The 22540-nt window shown below is 38.8% G+C and overlaps 1 protein-coding gene across 1 annotated transcript in view; it reads right to left on the bottom strand.

The window, feature by feature from the left end:
• LOC125241645 (neurogenic locus Notch protein-like) overlaps window positions 1–22540 on the bottom strand; it is a 175659-nt gene that overhangs the window by 61037 nt on the left and 92082 nt on the right.

The following is a 22540-nucleotide window of genomic DNA, read 5'->3' on the forward strand; positions in this document are numbered from 1 at the left end:
GTTGAATAAAACGTTAGTTAGAATAATCTCATTTCCAAAATAGTTATTTCAAATTTTATTCTTCATTTAAAATAAAAGTACCATGATTTATTCACTAGCATTCCATTTCAACTAACGAAGTACAAGAATTATTCTTATTCAAATCGATTTGAATGAGAATAACTTTTCTGTTTCATTCTTATTCTTATTCAAGTTAATTTTTGCCCAACACTGCTCGTTAGTACACCTCGGACAATAGCGAACAAATATATGAAAGAGGCACGTTCCTACGCACACAGTATAAGCTCGTGTAGGTGAACGCGTACCATGCTTGTATGAGTGAAATATAAATAAATAAATAAATAAATATTATAGGACATTGTTACACAGATTGACTGAGTCCCACGGTAAGCTCAAGAAGGCTTGTGTTGCAGGTACTCAGACAACGATATATATAATATATAAATACTTATATACATAGAAAACATCCATGACTCAGGAACAAATATCTGTGCTCATCACACAAATAAATGCCCTTACCGGGATTCGAACCCGGGACCGCGGCGCAGCAGGCAGGGTCACTACCGACTGCGCCAGACCGGTTGTCAAGCAATGATTGGTCGCGCGCGTTTTAACAGGCGGTAACTGTGAGATAACCGAGACAGGGTGCGGCTTTCGCAGCGGGGAGCGGCAGTGGCCATGCTATACTCTTTATTATACTGTGTCGTTGGTCAGAGCTAAAATCCGGCACAATAGCGCGGGTCATACAGGTTTGTACGGTGGCTTGGTCGTGAGCTCGCGCACATAAATAACTGAGATAGCGGCGACACGGCGCGGGCGTCGCTCATTGAAATATGACCGGGCGAGGCTAATTGACAGTTTTTTGCCAGTTTGCTGGCTATTTTATAAATAAAGTTTATGGTGCATCCTGGTTTTAGGATTAAGTGCTCTCGTGCTAGTCGTGCAGTGGAAAGGGAAGAATCAAGTGAGACTAATTGACAGCTTTCTTGAGTGATATAATAAATTATGGATCACATTGGTGGTTTTTAGGATTAAGCGATGAATACTATAAAGAAGCAAGTTAGCCTGTTTGACAATTTTTGCAATGCGCTTCAAGATGCGGCCAACGGAACCAAATAAACACAATCCTGAGATCCTGACAGAATTCTGCAATTTACAGTTGAGTTTTGATTTACCAATGAGTTTTCGGAACTTATGTGCGAAATGTCATTTGATATTTGTAAGTCGCTTTTTGGTGATTTCTTCACCAATCATGAGGAAACCGGACTAATCCCAATAAGGCCTAATTACCCTTCGAGTTGGAAGGTCAGCTGGCAATAGCTTTCGTAAAACTAGTGTCTACGCTAAATCTCGGGATGCGTTGCTCTCACGAGCCGAATGCCGGGATAATGCAAGTAAGATGATGACTAGAAACTCCACAAAACCCCGTTTTTCGCTCCACGTCCAAACCCGATCCCAGAATCCCTGCATATTTGCGAGCGTGGGTGGACCGCGTCGCCCACACGACCGGTCCTACCCCACCACACTTTACTCCATCGATGCACCTCAATACCTGTGCCATAAAGGTTGAGACTAGTCACTTTAAAGCTACTTTATCCCTTTAACAACACTGTAATATTCCACCTTAAGTTCTTAGGCTGGTTTTAGTGTAACAGGGACCGACCGCGCGGAGAGATCCGCACCGGACCAAAATGTATGAAGTTCAGGGGGTTACCATGACGTACTAAAGACGTTCAGTTTAGGTTGAGAGAAAGGGACACAGCTATAGCAGTTACATAGCTCCGTCCCTCTCTCTCAACCTAAACTGAACGGCTTTAGAGCGTGCGCAGACAGAGAGCGGTCTGGAGTTCTGCGTTCCGCGTTCAGAGTTCTGCGTTCTTTAGAATGTACCGAGTCTGTAGCAGCAACGCACACAGCTGGCAGTCTGCCCGCGGCGGTCAAAGCGGAACGCCGCGTTCTAGCGTTCTTTTCCCGCCGAGACAGAGAACGCCGGAACGCGGGGATGTCTGAGGTTGCAAACACAGAAAAAATAATGAATTGGTTAGGAAAAGGAAGGATTTCTGAGGCCGAATCTACGGATACTACACGACGAAATGCTGTTATGTTTATTTTATCCTTAATAAATAATTACAATGCCCTAAAATTACAGCCAGCCTTTATTTTTTCTCAATTAATGAAACTATTCATCGGCATGCGAATAAAAATATCGAATCGCTGTTCATCTGTAAGGAGAATTTAATAGGTGGAATTTTTGAGCAATAGTTCTTCATAGGGAAACGAACTTTTCAGTGACATGTTGCATGTACAAAGATACAAACGAAACTAGAACGCGAGAATTTGAACGCCGCCTGTGTGCGTTGGAACTCTTGAGCGGTCAACGGTCACCAGAACGCGGAACTCTGACAGAACGCAGACCGCTCTCTGTCTGCGCACGCTCTTAGCGGGTCCGCGCGGTCGATAACATCAACTTTAGACAAATTGCTCGCGAATCTATCGGCGCGGTCTGTCCTAAACCCAACCTTGACTTACAAAAAAAAAAAAAAACATTCAGTCGAATTGAGAACCTCCTCCTTTTTTGAAGTCGGTTAATAAGGGGTAAATAAAGAAGTCCTTGAGTTATCCCTAGTGTAGCTCCGCTTAAGACCATGACAGTACCTCGTTTGAAACTGCAAGACTGCAACGCGCATTCGTTGGTGCAATTGGCTAGTGATGTGACCTTTTCAATTAGCATAGCTGGGTTCAATATCCGATGTGGGGTGTGATATTATGGTCGTTAATGGTAAAGTTTGGTTCAGATTATTCATGTAAAACGAAGTTTTTAAATAGTGTTCCAAAAAGTGTTCAGTCAACCAGTAGGTATATTTATGCCGATCCAATACACAAAAGAACCACTCAAACTGTCATTCCAGTAAAAAGAGTAGAATGAACGGTCTTTTCACTGTATGAGACTAAAAATAGACTCTAGTAAGGATCTACTTCCATAATGTTGACGCTTCAAGCAAAACCACATACTTAAGTATTGCACGATATCTCTGATAAATGGTATTGACTTTATTTACGTCAGCATTACCATAAAACGTGGGTTGCTGCCTTTTCGTTACCGTCGGGGGCGTGATTACGGGATATTATGACTTATTACAATTTGGTTAGCGGCCTACACTGTTTGTATAAGGTATGAGTTACAGTTTATTTGAATCAGGAGCAGATCAGTGTCCTAACGTTGAGTTCTGTCGCTAAAATTTTGAACAGTGGGTTTCATTTCATCAGTGACATCAAAGACATATATAACTCCGTATAGACAGATAAAGTCTAAGAAAAAAAAAACCGGCCAAGAGCGTGTCGGGCCACGCTCAGTGTAGGGTTCCGTAGTTTTTCGTATTTTTCTCAAAAACTACTGAACCTATCAAGTTCAAAACAATTTTCCTAAAAAGTATTTATAAAGTTCTACTTTTGTGATTTTTTTCATATTTTTTAAACATATGGTTCAAAAGTTAGAGGGGGGGACGCACTTTTTTTTCCTTTAGGAGCGATTATTTCCGAAAATATTAATATTATCAAAAAACTATCTTTGTAAACCCTTATTAATTTTTAAATACCTATCCAACAATATATCACACGTTGGGGTTGGAATGAAAAAAAATATCAGCCCCCACTTAACATGTAGGGGGGTACCCTAATAAAACATTTTTTTCCATTTTTTATTTTTGCACTTTGTTGGCGTGATTGATATACATATTGGTACCAAATTTCAGCTTTCTAGTGCTAACGGTTACTGAGATTATCCGCGGACGGACGGACGGACAGACAGACATGGCGAAACTATAAGGGTTCCTAGTTGACTACGGAACCCTAAAAAACGTACCTCAGTACCATACAGAAAAAGGTACGGTGGCCTAGATGGCACTACACCTTTGGGGTACGCTCAGCTAGATGGCGCTAATAAATATTAATATTTGACATTTTAAAACATATCATGCTAAGAATATGGGCCAAATTGTCAAAACTGAGGTTCAAAAGTTTTAAGCCTGTGTCAGGAGATGGCAGTCTATGCACTGTGATTACACATTTTACTTCGACAGTAACTCTCTATAATACTCGATCCTCTTTGGTGACATTGACGCTGATAGTTCTCTGCTTATTTCTGGGTTGATAAGTAACATTGTTACTCAGCGTCAATATTTCCATTTTGAACAGGCAATGTACAGCGAAGTGTCACTGTGGGGCGACAATCGTCATCATTGTGAAATAGGCCACTGTATTTTTAGCCTATTGGAATCGAAAAACCTTGTGAAACCTGACTAGCAACAGCATCGGTGTTCCCAGAAAAATACCTACGACCTCGGTCTCTTTAAACGTAGAGTGAATAGGCTATTGCTGAATCGGTGAGCCCCATCTTAGACTCTGTCTTCACTTCCCATCAGGTGTGACTAGGGTCAATCGCCGATCAGTCCATAAAAAAAAGCATATAAAATTACAAATTTTGACAAATGAATTGGTTAACTTATTAAATATTATCAAAGACATGTAACTCCGTATAGACGGATAAAGTCTAAGAAAAAACGTACCTCGAAGCCATAAAGTCGCCGTCAATAGAACTTGTGAACAATGTAAACAAACCTTGTAGTCAAAATGTCTTTAATTTTCATTCTAACTCATCAGATACTGGCTAAATCCATGTGTTATTTAATCAATTCTTATCACATTATTATGCTCAGCCTTTTAAGTAATAAAATTGTGCTAGAATATTGATATTTTATAGAATGGTTTGTTTACATTGTTGACAATTTCTATTGACGGCGATTTTAGAGAAAAAGGTACGGTGGCCTAGATGGCGTTATACCTTTGGGGAGCGCTCGGCTAGATGGCGCTAATATTAATATTTGAAATTTTAACACATATCATGCTAACAATATGGGCCAAATTGTCAAAACTGAGGCTCAAAAATTTTAAGCTTGTGCCGAGAGATGGCAGTCTATGCACTGTGATTACACATTTTACTTTGACAGTAACTCTGTGTAATACTCGATCCTCTTTGGTATTATGCAGGTCATTGTAGGTACGTAGAGTCTACGGCCGATATTACACTATCATAGAAATATGATCAAAGACCACATGACGTCCTTTTCTTTACGTTGAAGAAAAAGGGAGGCATACAGACCTATATTGCCAGGCAGAGTGATGGCAGGTGGACCAAAATGTAAACGACATTTGAAAAACTGCGGGGCACTTCTGGACGAGATTAGCCCAGGGCCGGGATAAGTGGCGTACACGAAGAGAGGCCTATGCTCAACAGTGGGCGACTAATGGCTGAAATTATGATGATGATGATAGGTCTGTACCTATCAACGATATAAGATATGTCTACATCACCCTATGTAGGGAATGCAAACCGGTAAACCGGTTTACCGGTTTCCCGGTAATTTTGCCAAATTTGGGTTCGGTAAATTACCGGTAAATATACTCAAAAACCGGTTTTTTACCGAAATTTAAATTTACTTAAAAATTACTACAAAAAGCACTTCTGTCGCTGTTTCTTCGTAAATAAACACTTGTAGGTACTTCTGGTAATCACTTTATTTAGTAAGAATTCGTTTTCTACATGAAAACGTTTATTTTTATATATTGTGGTATTGAAAACATGTCTGTTATATCCTTATATCTTACCCACTGTAATACGTCGACAGTCAATACGCGCGAGAGGGATGACTGGTTGTCGTTTCATAAACGTACCTAAGTACAATATGTCTGCCGACATGTTTCGTGGCATATGGAGAGTATATAGATCCATCATCAGGCATGAGCTCTTGCAGCGGCTAGAGTCCGTGCATTGTTGCCTGCACTGTGCGTGCCTGCATAGTCGGTTCCAAGATAAAAAATACCTGATTTCTATAAAACCAACAAGTTTGGACTGTGGATAATCAGTTCACTATCCACAGTTGGGTTTATAAACTCCAAATTTAGACCCCGAATGAAGGATAAGACCATTAATTCACTCATTGTTATTTAAATATTTGATTAGCTTTTAAGATAAGACCCCCTCCTCCTCGCCATGGTATTTTCATTGCTGAGGGTCGTGAAGTCCCAATATAATCAGTTTTATTCTGACTTTCTGTTCCGGTTCTGAAGTTGGGTGTAGAGGATAGAAAGGATCTCATCTGTCCATCTTGCGACCTCTGGATCGTTAGCCATCAACCTTGCCAGTAATGATTAGTTGCTCAAGGTTGTGGCCTTTTTCCCTCCAAAAACTCCAAAATTCTACGTAAACAGATGGTTGATAACCTGGTGTTGATTTTCAATTCACGTAAGATAGACACATTTGTACGGAAGGCAATTCAGGGTATTTGCAAAATCTTCATCTAGCACCACATCTCGAAAACGTCAATGCGGTTGCAGCCTTTTTCAGACTCCAAGTCTCAGCTCCGTAGATGAAAATGGAGAAGACTAGAGCGTAAACCAATCCGGTTTTGGTTTTTCTAGAGACATGCGGTTCTCAGGACTTATGGAGATAATCCTTGTAGCTAGGACTCTTTTGGCCATTCCTATGCGTATTCTGATTTTTTTTTTCAGAAGAACCGATATTGTCGATGTTTGCGCCGAAGTGTATGAAGTCATCTACTGTTACTGGCCTAAGAGCATCTGTGTGTTGTATCTACCTACCACAATCCACCACCATGAGCTTGGTTTTTACTGTGGTTAATCTTGAGATGCGTTTCGAGACTGATGCGTTCCATTTTACCAGTGCTGTCAACCATTTCCGCTTCATTGGCAGCCAGAAAATTGGTGTTATCTGCCTATCGAAGATTTGTTATTTTGGTGCGCACCAATGATGATTCTTCCCTCCCAGCTTCCGCAGGCTCTTCTGATGACACATTCACCGAAGGCAGGTGACGGGTAATCTTATCAACACCTTTTACAAAAGTAAAAGGGCTCGAAGTTTCTCTGCTAATTCAGTTTCCTTTTTCAACGGAATTTCAATTCAATGAAAGCTACCAAATGCTTGATGACAAAACGATGCAGTCAAAGGCTTTGCTATAGTCGATGAAGCAGAGGATCATCGAAGTACTGAATTCATAAGCCATCTCTATCAATGGACGTATATTTAGGATCTGTTTGCACCTTTGCCCTTCACGAAACTTGCCTGTTTTTGCGGAATCTGCCAGTCCAGCATGTGACATAACCTGCTGTGTAACACAGCACGTTTCTGGTGGGATATAAGAACCAGGGTCCTGTAGTTGTCCTTTACGCAATTACAAATACGTGATACTTATATGAATAATCTATGATGATTTCTAGTGTCTTTGTTGATTTTATCGAAGATGAGTGCTAATTGTAAGATTTAGCATCTAAAATGTATTTATTTTTTGTAACAAAGTCTTAAAACCTGCTTTTTTCAAGATATCATTAATCATATTTGTCTTTTGAAAGTGGTAGTTTAATGAACACTACTAAAAAAACTACTTAATTATCGATTTTGACGGAAAATATTGATTTTTCATGAATTAAAATCAAAACCGGGAAATTACCGGTTTACCGGTTTTTGCGACGCTATGTCGGTAAATTACCGGTTGTGAAAAACGACCGGTAATTGCATTCCCTAACCCTATGGCACTGGTCCCACCGCGAGCTAGTAAGCTATCGGCTATCAGCTATAAAAACGAACAAAACAGAACACTCCCGCGTAAATAAAAGAGACACGGCGATGTTTATAGTTACTCGCCCAGCGGTGAGCTATCAATATCGCCGTGTCTCTTTTATTTGCGCGGGAGTGCTTATTTTTTGTTCGTTTTTATAGCCGATAGCTCATAGCTTACTAGCTCGCGATGGGACCAGTGCCTAAGAATCAAATACACTAATAAGAAATGAACCAATGAGAACTATTGTGTCCAGTTAAAACCAGTTCACCTTACTAGACCTAGGCGAGACGTGCATTCAAATTAGTCGCAATCAGTGCAAAAGCGCGTAAGTGGTCAATTCATAGGGTGACAAGGACAGATTGTATTTCTATCTTTATCTTTATTCCTGGTTTCTTCTTGCCTGCTTATGACACAGTTCCTGACCTATTTGTTAAGTCGTACGATTTATTTCGCTGTATATCGGCAGATATAGCCCATGTGCCCTTAAATGAGCGATTATAATTATAATAAGAATGCTCCGGACATCGTGGACTCAGCGTCGCACTAATGTGTATATTATTCAGGAGCTCAAAATCAAGCAAAGACTGTCAGATGTCGTTCACTCTTAGCTATTTCGGTCACGTAGGGAAGACTCCGCTATAGAGACTTGTTGTTCAGGGAAGAGTGGGCAGTACAAGAACCAGACTGCGCCTTCAATGCAATGGAAGTGACGGCTCTCACCGGGTCACCCTTAAGTCTCAGGAGGAACGCAGCAAACAGAGCAATATGGCGGGAAACCATTAAAAAGGCAGCACAACGACCCCAATGATCACGACTACTCTGACAAGAGTATACGACTAAGAAAAAAAGTTTTACTCTGCCTTCTGCACAGACCTAAGCTAACCCAAGCCTGTAAGTCTTTAGAAATCGGAAATTCGGACAAAGCTCAGTACAAGACTATAATTCTATTCAAATTCACACCCTTAAGTCCTGTCCCTACTAAATAGTCTTAAATCCACCAGCATATGAGCAACTTAAGTCATTTTCGAACTGGTTGAAAAGATACAGAGAAAAGATATACCGCCTTGTATGGGAAGGACGTCGCACGCACGCTGTCACACGCATCTGATAAAACGTGCTTGAAGAAAACAAATCTTATTTCAGACGCTTTAAAGGTTTGCTTTCGTTTTTTTTGCTTCGCTATAAACAATTGCGAGGCACCCTTAGGTTTTAGAATAAATAGTAATTTATAAATTGAGGCGTTGAATAGATTTAAAGCTAGCTGACATGTCACGCGACTGCCAACCACAGATATGGGAAGGAGATCGGACATGGCGGGCGATTTGTAGATGGACGCTCCTATTGGGTATTGCGCGACAAATGCGCATCATTTCCATGTCTGTGTGCATGCGAACGACCAGCAAGTCCCAGCATCACGCACGCACACAACGACAATTCTATGCTAAATGAGCTCAAGCAAATGACATGGCGCTAATACCTACATTTCTGACAAATCTAAGCAAGATTAGTAATTTCGAATAAGCGAAAAATCCTTCTCAAAATCCTTCTTGTTGGATGGAGCTGGATTGTTCCGCCTATGCTCCCAATTTTGGTCAAGGAATGAATATCCAAAGACTTAAGTTTATACTGCATTTTCAGTCATATTACGATAAGGTTTATAATGGCTTTTGCTCACCAAAACGGCACAATAAAAAAGAATTTCGCTCATACTCCGGCTCAGGTAGTCAGCAGTTTTTTTATATCAATTAGCAAAGATTCTGGCCTTTGGTTTATTTTCGGACCGAAAAGGTTTTTGATGACAATGAAATTGTCTCGGACTTTTGAGCGATTAATGGAGAGATAAAGGTTTTAGGATTTTAGTTCACTTTAGCATTTGTGCATTTGTAAAGCGCAAGAAAAAGGTCTGCTATAGTTTCTATTCGCGACGCATCATAAGATTTCACATCAAAGACTTACTAGATCGGGCCGTGGCCGGGCCAACTAGGCAATCATCACCATCATCAGCCTTTTATCGCCCACTGCTTGACGACCCTTAGCACCCATAGTACAAGCTTTGCTTAGTTTGGTGCTAAGTTAATCTATGTAAGGTGTCCCCAATATTTATTTTTCAATATTTTACTGCTAAGCATAGGCCTCTCTTCTAGTACGCCACTTCTCCCGGTCCCAAGCTAGTCTCATCCAGTTGTGACCCGCAATTTTCCGGATGTCGTCGACCCTACAATACCTATTACCTACATAAGACGCATTAGCTCTATTAGTCCTACTTTTTGTCCTGTACAGTTACTACAACTATGGACAAGGCTCGTAGGAATAAAAACACACACAGATCCGTAAAGGCGTAAATCACGCTACTCAAAATGGCCGCACCGCCATTTTGTCTTGAACCTTCGTTTCGAACCTAATTCAACCGATGAACTTCAATCATCTTAGTTTGTGCGGTTGAATTAGAACTTTATTATTATAAACAAGAGACTGATTTTCCAATAGGGATTGATGGAGTCCTGCCCGTGATATCTCGCTTCCTGGTAACTTTGCAGTTATTAATAAAACATATTAAAAGGGCCTAAATGAGAATATTTCATATTTTAATGTCAACTTTATGTTGATAAGGATAAGGTGTGTTATTAGATGATTGGAATTGAGCTTGTGGTAAAACATGTCAATATTATCAAGTTTCATATTGAAAATAATCATCTTAACTCTTAATCGAATAGACAGGTGGTCAAGATTATTGGAATTTGAACCATGCAAATTTTATGATAAGGGTCCAAATAGTGGTGGGAAATATATTCCCCTTGTTTGAACGATAAAAACTGATATTATTTCCTCATCTCTAAATCTCTTTAGTAACAGCATTAGTAAATAAATTATACTGCGTATTATAGATACTAATAAATATTAGATACTAATAAATAAATATTGGGGACACCTTACACATATCAACTTAGCCCCAAACTAAGCAAAGCTTGTACTATGGTTGCTAAGCGACGATATAGATACTTAAATAGATAAATACATACTTATATATATTGTATGTACATAGAATACATCCATGAATCAGGAACAAATATCTGTGCTCATCACACAAATAAATGCCCTTACCGGGATTCGAACCCAGGACCGCGGCTTAGCAGGCAGAGTCACTACCGACTGAGCCAGACCGGTCGGCAAATCAACAAATAGAAACAAATTATACCTTAGAACAAGCAATATTGCATGGTAAGCGCGATAGCTTAAATACCTACATATTACAACATAAAGTAGCGTTTTACCCTTTTAATATATAAAAAATGAAAGTCAACTAAAATACAAGTATAATAACTATACCTCTTCCGCAATAATTAGTTTCTTGCTGGCAGTCGGGATAAAACAAAAGATGGACATAAAATAAGCCCGGTAGCGTGCGCGCGCGCAGCGAATCCCGAAGTAAGTTTTAAAATCAAAATGTCTTATGGCACATCGCCATACAGCGGGCGTAGCCGAATGCACAAACGTTCACAAAACGCTCACGAAACGAAACGCTCGTAGATATCTATCTCTATCGCTCTTGCGAATTGGCGCTATAGAGACAGACTTCCTTCCGCGGCGTTTCGTTTTCGTAAACGCGTCGTAGAAATGCCATTTGGCTACGAGGCCTTTACAGCCTGGCAAACAAGTAGAAATTAAAAATAAATTAATAAATAGGGGCGCCATCGTCTTTACGAATAAATGATATTTATATGTAAATGTATATTTATATCAAAAACATGCAGATAAATCCGTACACAAAGATTAAAATATTAAGAAAAAAACGTAACTCTGAACCATCATGAGAAATTAGACTTATATTGACCGGGATATAGACCGTGATTACCTTTTTGTTTTTTTATCTAGCTCCCGATATTTCGACGCAGTTGCATGCATCATGATCACGGAAAACTGACGAAGGCGGGTGGATGTTAAAATTGCATAGACAGCGCGCGATCTACCCCAATAAGGTCAATATAAGTCTAATGAAAATAACCGTGAATCATTTTCTCTTTTTGATGGTGCTACACGTTAAAAGACGTTATATGACGGGGTGTTATAAGTTTGACGTGTCTGTCTGTCTGTCTGTTTGTGTGTCTCTGTCTGCGGCATCGTAGCTCTCGAACGGATGAACCGATTTTGATTTAGTTTTTTTTTTGTTTGAAAACTGTATTAGTCGCGGTCGAGGGATTTATCAAAATTTTATGTTTCTGGGTAGGTTATGTTTGTTACAAAACTTACAAACAATGCATAATCAAGATTATACGAATATTTGTCCTAAGGTAGGAAAATAAAAAGTCGACAAACATGCCACATCACTCAATAATCAATACTCAAAAACTACAGAACAGTGTATTTTCTATTTTCTTCACATTCTTTTACATCCTATTTTTAAAACGTCAACTTTGACACAAAATCCCCTTGTCGCTTACGTCGTTCCGTAATCAACTCGTGCGCAGTGCCATAAATATCTCCACGCTGCAACTATTTTAGTCAGCCTTTTGTATGCAAATTTATATTTGATTTATTGTGTAGCTTCTGTTGCGCTTTTATTTTTAAATTTTAACCGGTTATGGATGTCCGAGTATAATATTGCATCGACTAGAACAGTATAAAGTTATTATAAAGGTAATTTTGCATGAGCATTTGACATGAATAATGATATAAACACTTTTCACCACACCTACTGCAGGGTTAGCACATGATTGCCGCGGGAGTATGTCGCCGCGAGATAGACTACCCGTCCTTATGTCATTTATACAGTTAGAAGAAGACGTATGATCTATCTCGCGGCGACATACTCTCGCGGCCATCATGTGCTAGGCCTACTGTTAAAGGCTTCCTTTGCTTTTCGAAAACAGATAACAAAATTGCATTTTATCCACAAGAGTGCAAAGTAATTTCATACTAATTTTAACTTGATGTCTTAAGCAGGCTAGTAGTAGAAATTACCTATAAATGATGATTTTGAATCAAAAATATTGAATAAATTGATGGATTTGATTTAATTTGTTGTTTTATAGTTAGTATTTTTTCATGTTGGTGTGGTGAAAAATTTTGTGTTTCACTCGGTGGCAAAGTTTGTTTAACCTTCGTGCCTTGAAACCCTCGCAACGCTCAAGATTCGAATTTTTGAATAAATATTGGAATCTATCGCTTGCTCGGGTACCAATATTGGCAGGTGCGGTTAAACAACAACTTTGCCCCTTGCAAAACAAATAACTATTGTTATCACTAGAACAATGCAGAGTTAGTTTGGTCAGACCGTCAAGATTTATTTATTTAATCTTTATTGTACACAAAGAAAGAAAAACTTATAGTACAAAAGGCGGACTTAATGCCAGACAGCATTCTCTACCAGTCAACCTTTAGGCAAAGCAGAGATATTGTGGGCGGTGATAACTAAAACTTTACATAGTTACCTACATAAGAAGTTACATAATAAATATACATAAACCTAAATATATATTTCCAAAAATACATACATATATAAAAACAACTAGGAATCCTTCATTCTACCAGCAAAGAAAGAACGTACAGATTTCTTAAAAGCGAACTTATTTTGGAAGGCCGTTCCAAAGGCGCGCTACATGCACGCGAAAAGAGTAAGACATAAAGCCAGTGTGATGCGGTGGGATGGATAAGGTCATATTGCCAGAAGAGCGGAGCCGGCGCTCGCGAGAGACACCATAGTACTGAAAGAAGATTATTTTATAAAAACCAGTCCCTGCAATCTATCAATCAATTCGATCTTTTGGATAACGGTACTAAAGGATAGATAGATTTAGATGGTGAAAGGACAGGTTTTTAAGTATCATTCATTTACCAATGCAAGAAGTGTTAAAAATCCAAAAGTTTCATACAATTTTAAAGAATATCAAAACGGCTGAAATCTGTGTGGTCCTTCGAACCGTATATTAATTTTCCCACAGTGCAAGTATCATCTACGTCCTACAACACAGTACCACAGTATAATAAAGAGTACTATCGTACAGTATGGCCACTCCAGCTCCCCGCTGAAAGTGCCACCCACCCCCTCCGGTTACCTCACAGTTACCGCCTGTCAAAAACGCGAACAGTCGACCTGTCATATCTCACTCATACAAGCTTAGTACGCGTTCACCTACACGAGCTTAGAATGTGTGCTAGGAACGCACCTCTTTCTTATATTTGATCGCCAGTGTCCGAGATGTGACAGTACCGTATGGCATTACAGTTACTAAAATCAGCACTTCATATATTTAAAGGGTTTCACATTAAATGTCGATATAAGTGATTTTACATTGATAAAGCAGGATATACTATTCCCGTAAGTTTCGCCAGGTTATCTAGGGACATTATTTTTCCGAGTTTATGCCTTTTATAACGTCAATTAGCGGACTTATCGGCGCAGGCGACGGCATCGCGAGATTTACCGGATCCGGCTAGAAGGACCTGATGGTACTAAAGGACTGTTTTCAAAGATTTGTATAATATTATTTTGGTATCGGGAGTTTTGTAACCTTAAAGTTATTAATAAAAAAAAAGAAGCCTTTTAATTCCACACCAAAAAAAATAATAGTAACAATTATTAAAAATTAAAGTTATTAATAAGGATCAATAGGGATGACGACCACATAAAAAAATGGCATTCTGTTTAGTCCGTCAGTTAGATCGTCCAAAAATACTAAACACGTATTTTTCACTTCTTATAATTAATAAAAAAATACAAAGATATAGAGCATCAAAGTTCCGGAGGCTTGTGACGTCACTTCTAAATAAAAATTGTACCTAGGCGTGACGTCACACGAAACTTCAACGCACTGTACCGTCGTCATTTTTCGTTTATGAGAAAAAAGAAAAAATGTGTCCAAAATTCTTTGATAATCTAACTGACGGACTAATTAGTTTTTTTCAGTCGTCTCGCCTATTCCATATTAGCAAATCGATTTGACAGTTCATAAAGAGAAGCTGATTTGACTAGTAGGAAACTAGCCTATTGTATTATTCTAAGCTTCACCTTAGATGCAAGCCTATTCCAAATTCAAAAGATAACAGCAACTTGCATAAGCTGTTTCGTAAACAAAAAGTTCTAGATCAGAGACCCGGATCAGCGGTGATTGGGCGACGCCGGGGGCGTGGCCGCGGGAGAGAGGGGTGTGCGCACGCAGATGATCACTTGCGGAGTAGATTGTGTGTAAGACGAAAAAGTACTCACATACAGCCTGGCATGAACAGGAGGCTGTAAATAGAAAAAAAACCAAATGTTTTTTTTTTCAGAATTGTGAAAAAAAACATGAAAAAAAACCGAGCACCTTGGTTTTTTTTCTAAAAATGGTTTTTTTTCAGAAGAACTAATAATACGACAATAACGGTTTTTCGTGAGTTGTAACGTGTTTCAATAACAATAACGTAAATTTTAATTCAATTAACATTCAGTATACAAACGTTTATTGGGGAATCCCCGATGCTGCGTGTAGCGTGGGGAGGCGGTGGTGTTGCCAACAGTAAAAAGTGATAACTACCAACTACAGATTTCGTAAATGTTACTTTTATAAGACCAGAAATTAAAGTTATTTGATTAAATTCGTTTAATAGTTAACATTAAGTCTAAAAAACCGTATAAAAGTATTAACTACTTTCAAATTTTGAGATTTCGTACTTTAGAAAAAAAACATACTCCAGAAAAAAAACTGTTTTTTTTTCACGGTTTTTTTTCATGTTTTTTTTTTTCAAGCCAGAAAAAAAACCGTTTATTTCCAACCCTAGCGCCACCGTTTATGTAAATCGATTTGCATGTGACAACTATTGAGTCATTTTTGTATGTGAACACTGTGAAAAGTGTTGCAGGCTGTACTTCAACTCTTAGTTTTTTTAGTACTAGAAAAAATGCCTATTTTATCTTGTGTGTTTATAGTCAACATACGTATTTTTACTATAAACACTTTTTAATTAATACCAATTAGGTACTTTTCATAGAAGAATATTGTAATTAATCGTGTATATGGAAAGAATATTGTGACATTTTGACTTTTCTATAATGTTGCTTTTTAGTTTTTTTTTCAATCCGCCAAGCGTAATGTATCAAAGTACCGAAACGTAAGTTTTGGTAGATATAGGTATGCGGCATAACGCCTTAAAAGCACATTTTAGTTAAAAATGGCCTCCGTAGCTTCTTAACGTGTCTATGATAAAAGAGCATGTGTAACACGTTACCTACTAACATTAGACGCCATGCTCAACCCTTTGACCGCGTCATGACCGTGGAAACGGTCAAACGTCATTTACCGGTCACACTCTTTTGTTATGAAGGGACTGACGAAAAGTAGTTTTTACATTGAATTTCTAAACGTTTTAATTTTTACTCGTAGCTAAATGCTATGGGTAAAGTAAATATGACAGTAAATCCGATAAACAGGTAAATTAAAAAAAAGTAGGTAATGAAAAAATATTTGCGAGTATTTGTAATATTTCTGACTAAATTAATGTACAACATACTTACAATATTTCAAATTTAATGTTACCTTTAATAGTGTGAAATTATGAACTAACGACGAGCCTTCGTGAGACGATTAAAATATACATAGATACATATTTAAAAGTGCAGGATCAACTAGTTCTTACAAGTTAAAGTACAAACGGCACTAAAATTAAAACATATCAGCGTTTTTAATCAACCCATTTTAATCAAACTGCCCACAAACCAAGTGCTCGAATTTCAAATAAAAAACCTGAACAAAACCCAATTAGTAATAAACATCATGTAAGCTTCTAAATAATCCAAAAAAACCAGTATAACTTGATCTATCACTACCCTTTATTTGCTACTACGGTCAAACTTTGCTACACCGGTCAAGAACGCTTGACTCTGTAAGCCATCGCAGGATTGCCGATGCATTAAAATTATTAAATCTGCATCTGTACCACTTACAACTTTATCGTCTAAGGATTAAAGTAAGATTTTCGTTTTAGAACGATGGATAGCCTAGGGACAAGTTCGCTCAGTTGTGGTGAAGAATGCAGAGTATGTATTTGTATAGGTTTTGTTTTCGAAAGTCTATGAAGGTCGATAAACGATGGTTTATATCGTTAAACTGTCAATATGTGGCTTATTATTATTAAAAGGATTTATTAATATTCAATCTCCCGTTAGGTACTTTAATATTTAAGTAGGGCGAAGTTGGAGCCACCAGTAAGTTACGGCAAAACTGTTTGGCAATTCTTTTATGCATGAAGACTTGAAGAGTAACACTGATAACGGGTTTCGTATATAATATCCACTAATTTACGAGTTTTGATGTTAGTACATAATAAGCACAAGTATGTGACGCTTTAAACTAATAGATATCTCTTATTATAAGAACGAATTTTGCCGGTGTCTTTGGCCGAAGAATTAAAAAAATTAGAATCTCTTAATAAAAGAATTTAAACAGTCACCTCACATTTTAGCCATCCAATTATGGTACTGTGTATGTGTATTGCCCCAAACTTGACAAGGACACATAAAAGGTTTTATTAATACTCCATTAACACATTTTATAGCACACGCATCCATCAAATCGGTTAAGTTTATGGCGGTCATCTTAATTTACGACTGTAAACCCTAATTTTGGTACAAAATATACTAAAAACAACCATATTTCTACTATTATAAGAGCTAGGGACTTTATATCGTCGGTACTTTACAAATTCTACATGTTTCTAACATATACAAGCTTAAACGTATGGCTAATGAGCCATATAACATAATTTACATACAAGCTAGTCAGTTTTCAGTAAAATACATGCCAAAACAGACAATAATACATACTGTTTAATTCTCCAACATAATATATACCTAAGCAATAAATCTACAGGTCTTTTCTCGTAAAATATATAATTAAGTAGTATAAAAAGAATGACAAAGTAAAATTAATGATCAGATATCTTCCCCAAAATATACGCCATACAGCAAAACTAATGCTACATATTCATGGTATAAACAATAGACTCAGATTTAAATGTCGAACATGGGTCAAATTGTATCGGAATCAATGTCAAAGTATATGTTTTAGAGTCTTTGATCTAAGTTGTATATTCCGATTTTCCGATGACAGAACTTCCCCAAAAAATACGCCATAAGTCAAAATTGTCAATACGTATCTAAAGTAGCGGGAAGTCCTCACAAATATCGGACAGCGACTGTACATATAAACATAAACAAAAGCCCTCAGATTTGAATGTCGAACACGGATCGAATTGTAACGGAATCGATTTAGGTGTAGCTATTTCCTCGTTGTGGGAAAGGCATGGGAGCCGCGAGCGGACCCGACTGCCGCGGGCTACCGCAGCGGACCCGTACTATTTGCTTCGAGAATCTACTAAGACAAGTAACAGTACATAGACGTTTCTAGATGAAATAAGCATCTAGGGTGGACTGGTGTCACTAACGCCGTGGCTTGCGTGGGCGACGGTCGCGCGATGGTCGCGCGACGGCGATGCGACGCATACGAAATCAAACCTTATCGATATGGAAGCATGAGACGCGACGGCGACGGTCGCGCGACCGTCGCCCACGCAAGACACGGCGTTATTTACAAACTGCTGTTTTACAAAATAGAAGTTTCTAGATGAAAGAAGCACCTAGGATAGAAAACTTCATGTACTGTCTCGGGGAATAGCACAGTCGCGGTCAGTTACTTTTACTTGTAAACAATTATGCGACAAACCTATCAGAATAGGCTCCTATGCTGATAAATTCGTGTTTAGACAGTTTTGTTCGTGTAAGTGGGTACTGCGCTGTCTTGCATTCAAAATGTCTGCTCCTGAACACACTGTTGCTGTGGTCGAAATCGGTCATGACACTCATGACTGACCAGAAGCGTTGTAGCTGGCGCGGGCGAATCTTTTTAAACCTCGCTTCTGACACTAAACGTAACGCATAACAAAAGACAATCAAGTATGAATGTAGACTTCGTGGTAAGGGCTACAACAGCCGGCAGCGTCAATTGGCAGGGCGTGCTCCTCGCAATTCTAAGGCGCCGGTTACTCTAATCACACTGTTGCGAGCAACCGTTGACAATGATGTTTTAAACTTCGTCTTTACGTTTCATTTGATGGTGATAGTCAAACGAGCTCATGGCAACTATAGGAAGCGGTCATCATCTCAGACCCTGAATTAAAGAATTCCATGCAATAAATAACGAGGTAACTCATTCCACAATCAACACGTCTCTGATATGATATTAGAACGACACTTGTATTAATACCCGAATTCTTCTAACCGATTTGTGCATCACGAAGAAATCCAGAAGCGGAAATGGCATATCCTCAGAAAACCTGATACCCACCCATACAAAATATCCCTCACCTGGAATATACCAAGCAAGCGGAAACCATGCCGCCCTAAATCGACTTGGCGTCGCTCGGTTCAACAAGAGCTCAGGGTGTTACGGTTGGGGTGGGAGGAGGTTACCCAAACTGCCCAAGACCGGAGAAAATGGAGAAATATGATTCGAGCCCTACGGGGTGTAGCAGAGGGTAACAGGATATAAAGAAGAAGAGATCTGTGCTTTTACACCAATAATAAACACGTTATTGACGACGTTATCAGTAGTGCATGAGTGACGCCCTAATCCTAAGAGTTTAATTTGTCGCTCATTCGTCGAAAATTCGAAAGTCTGCCCGTTTTTCAAAATCCACCAAAGTTTCTAATGGCACAGCCCTCAAGTGCCAATATTTCCAAAAGTTTCCTCCTCCTTTAAAACTGAAAACGGGTTATAAATGTCCATAACCCGTTCCAAACTCTTAACTATATTAAAACAGCAGCCAGCAACAATGATCTATATCAGTTGGTCTCAAGCCTGAGGGCCTGACCCACAGGTTAACATCAAGAATTCTAATCTACATTTTATCTCATATCTCAGCTATATGTATCACTATGATATCATAGATTAGCATACGTTCAAGGTATATTTAAATCAGTCTAAGCCAGTTATAAATTTCTTGTATGACTTATTGGTTTCATTTATAATGGAACTAGTCTTTAGCGGTCATTTGCGTGCTGATATTGAATTGTAGATCCTTGAAGATAATATAAAGAGCTAAGACAGTATGGATTACTGCAGAAGCTAAGTTAAAAAGAAATAGGAACTAGCAGCATTAGGAGAAAATAAAGCAGAATCATCGCGTGATGCTAAGCAAATTCGGTCACTCTTGTGCCAAAACTAGAGGTGTAGAAAACGAGTCTGGCTCATCAGTACTTCTCTCTGGGTACCTACTTCGAAAATGAGAGTAGGTACAGATGTAGTACCTACGAAAAGGGTTTCCTTCGGAAACGTTCGTATTTGTCATGCTAGTTCAGTCAATGTCAGTACATCTTGTACTGAGACTGACTGAAATAGCATGACACGTTCGTACGTTTCCGTAACAATTCGAAGGCAAATCTTTTCGCGCTACATCTGTATCTTAATGTATCTGTACTCTTTTCTTAAAGGTTGGCACATCGTGACGATACGGAAATGCCTCGGACAGCACTCATTCCACAATTTAGCCGTGCAAAAGTAGGAAGGGAAGTTTCTAGACTTTCTAGAGAACCACTGTTCAGGATTGTCAACCATCTAAGTGGTGACGATGGAAATAACGTAAAGCGATAACGGAAGACTAGACTGAGACTAAGCCTAATCGATACGAAACGATAGTAGACATCTATCTCTATCGCTCTTGCGTATTGGCGCGATAGGGCCAGACTACCTTTCGCGGCGTTTCGTTTTCGTTTCGCGCCTGAGAAATGCCATTCGGCTACGGGGCCAGGACGGAAGATCCGTCTCGTTCTAACTAGGGCGGTGAGCCATCCTTTATCCCGCTCTGTGCAAGGCCTGAGCGCACGCTCATATTGGGCATTGTACGGGGCAGTGCGTGCGGCGTGCATATAAAACAATTGAAGCTCATACAAGTATTCTGAGTAGCTGCACGCCCCGCCGAACGCGCCGCGCCGAGCGTTCACTCAGGCCTTATACTAAAGCTATTTCAATAAAGTGTATACAAACAATATACTTCCCAATATTACCACATACATTTGATTGCGCGGGATTGGATTGAGATATCTGTATCGAATTGGCTGCTTCGGGGCATTGACCCGCTTATGCACCGTTCATCGGGTTAGCGAATATTATGTAAAAACAATGTAAAACTGGGGCAGCGTGGGAGTGTACAGTAAGTTGAAGTTGCGGAGATAGCTGACCCCCTTATATGAGCCCTTATGACTCCTCTGCTAAGCCTCAACCACAGTATAATAAAGAGTACTATCGCACAGTGTGGCGACTCCCGCTCCCCGCTGAAAGTGCCGCCCACCCCCTCACTGTTACCGCCTGTCAAAAATACGAACAGTCGACCTGTCATATTTCACTCATACAAGCATGGTACGCGTTCACCTACACGAGCTTAGAATGTGCGCTAGGAGTAGGAACCCGCATCTTTCATATATTTGATCGCCAGTGTCCGAGGTGTGCCTTAACCCTGTCTTTCAATAAGGAAGTAGAAACAATTTTTACTTGTTTGAGACCTTTCATAAAACGCACTATTTTTACGAAGGTATATGCGTTTAGGGTGAGAGATTGTGTGTTTGTTTGGTTGTGCAAACGAATGTTACCGATTATGTAATAGAGTACTAGACCGATTTTATTAACAATACATTTTGAAATCATTATTATTTTTTTTTTTATTTATTTATTATTAATGCACAGTACAGGTCTTAAATCTAAGCAAGTTCCTGCAAAACTGAATATACAGTTTGACTTGCATATCACATAATATTCAAGAGTAGATAAGCAAATCATCAATGCAAAATACTTGTAATTGGTAATATTACTAATATTGCTTTAGATTACATTCCTACAATGTATTTTAAGGTTAGAGTCGTTTTACGTAAGATTTACAAGCAGTCTTGTAAACTGTGACTCAGGCGGATTTCATTCAAAGACAGAGTACATATAAAGTTTTCAAAAAGGGTATTTCTATGTAATAGACTAATAATGCCTAGTAGACATGTAAGTAATAATTTTAAGAATAAATATGGAGTTTCCAATCGACCGCATCACTCTAGTCAACCAGAACTTTTGAGGTTATTTTTAACCCACGCCATGACTCACTGCGACAAGGTACTACACCACACGTGTCCTATTCAGACATGGAACCTTTTTACATAAACTAGAGTCGTGGTTCCCCGTTCATCAGTATTCAGGCCCGTGAGCCATGTTTACAATCTGAGACCCTGTTCTGACTACCACTTTAAACATACACCTCCACAAACCAAATTTAACTTTATGCTTAGGTATTAAGAGTGGTAGTGAATGTATAAAGATATTGGTGGTTATACCGGTAAATTATTAGAAATTTTGAATAAAGAACGATGCTTTGTAGATTGCCAAGGGATTGAACGATTTATTGTTAGGCGAACTGTCAATTTGCATTTGAAAATATGAACAAAATTAAAGTAAAAGTACCTGTGTTTGACACGGTAATGCTCAATAGATGTCACATTTATTGACAATGACCTAAGATTCAAATCAATGTAGCATTTATTGGGACACAGTCAAACATTGTTACTTTTACGATACTTTATTAAATTTACAATATTTACAATATTGACAGACTTTATTAATATCTAAAAAACCAATAATATCGTGCAGTGCAGTCGAATACCTCTTATAAAACATCGCAACATAATACGCATACGCAACCTAGTAGTGTTTAGGTTTATTAAAATTGTATCGATCAGTGTGGTCGAAAATAGTTGGTATCGATCATCTTCATGTCCAATAAAGACCTTTTTAACCCCCGACGTGTCTGTCTGTCTGTTTGTCTGTCTGTCTGTCTGTCTCTGTGTGTCTGTTTGTGGCATCGTAGCTCCCAAACGGATTAACCGATTTCGATTTAGTTTT

Source organism: Leguminivora glycinivorella, chromosome Z, assembly GCF_023078275.1.
Source record: "Leguminivora glycinivorella isolate SPB_JAAS2020 chromosome Z, LegGlyc_1.1, whole genome shotgun sequence".
NCBI lineage: Eukaryota > Metazoa > Arthropoda > Insecta > Lepidoptera > Tortricidae > Leguminivora > Leguminivora glycinivorella.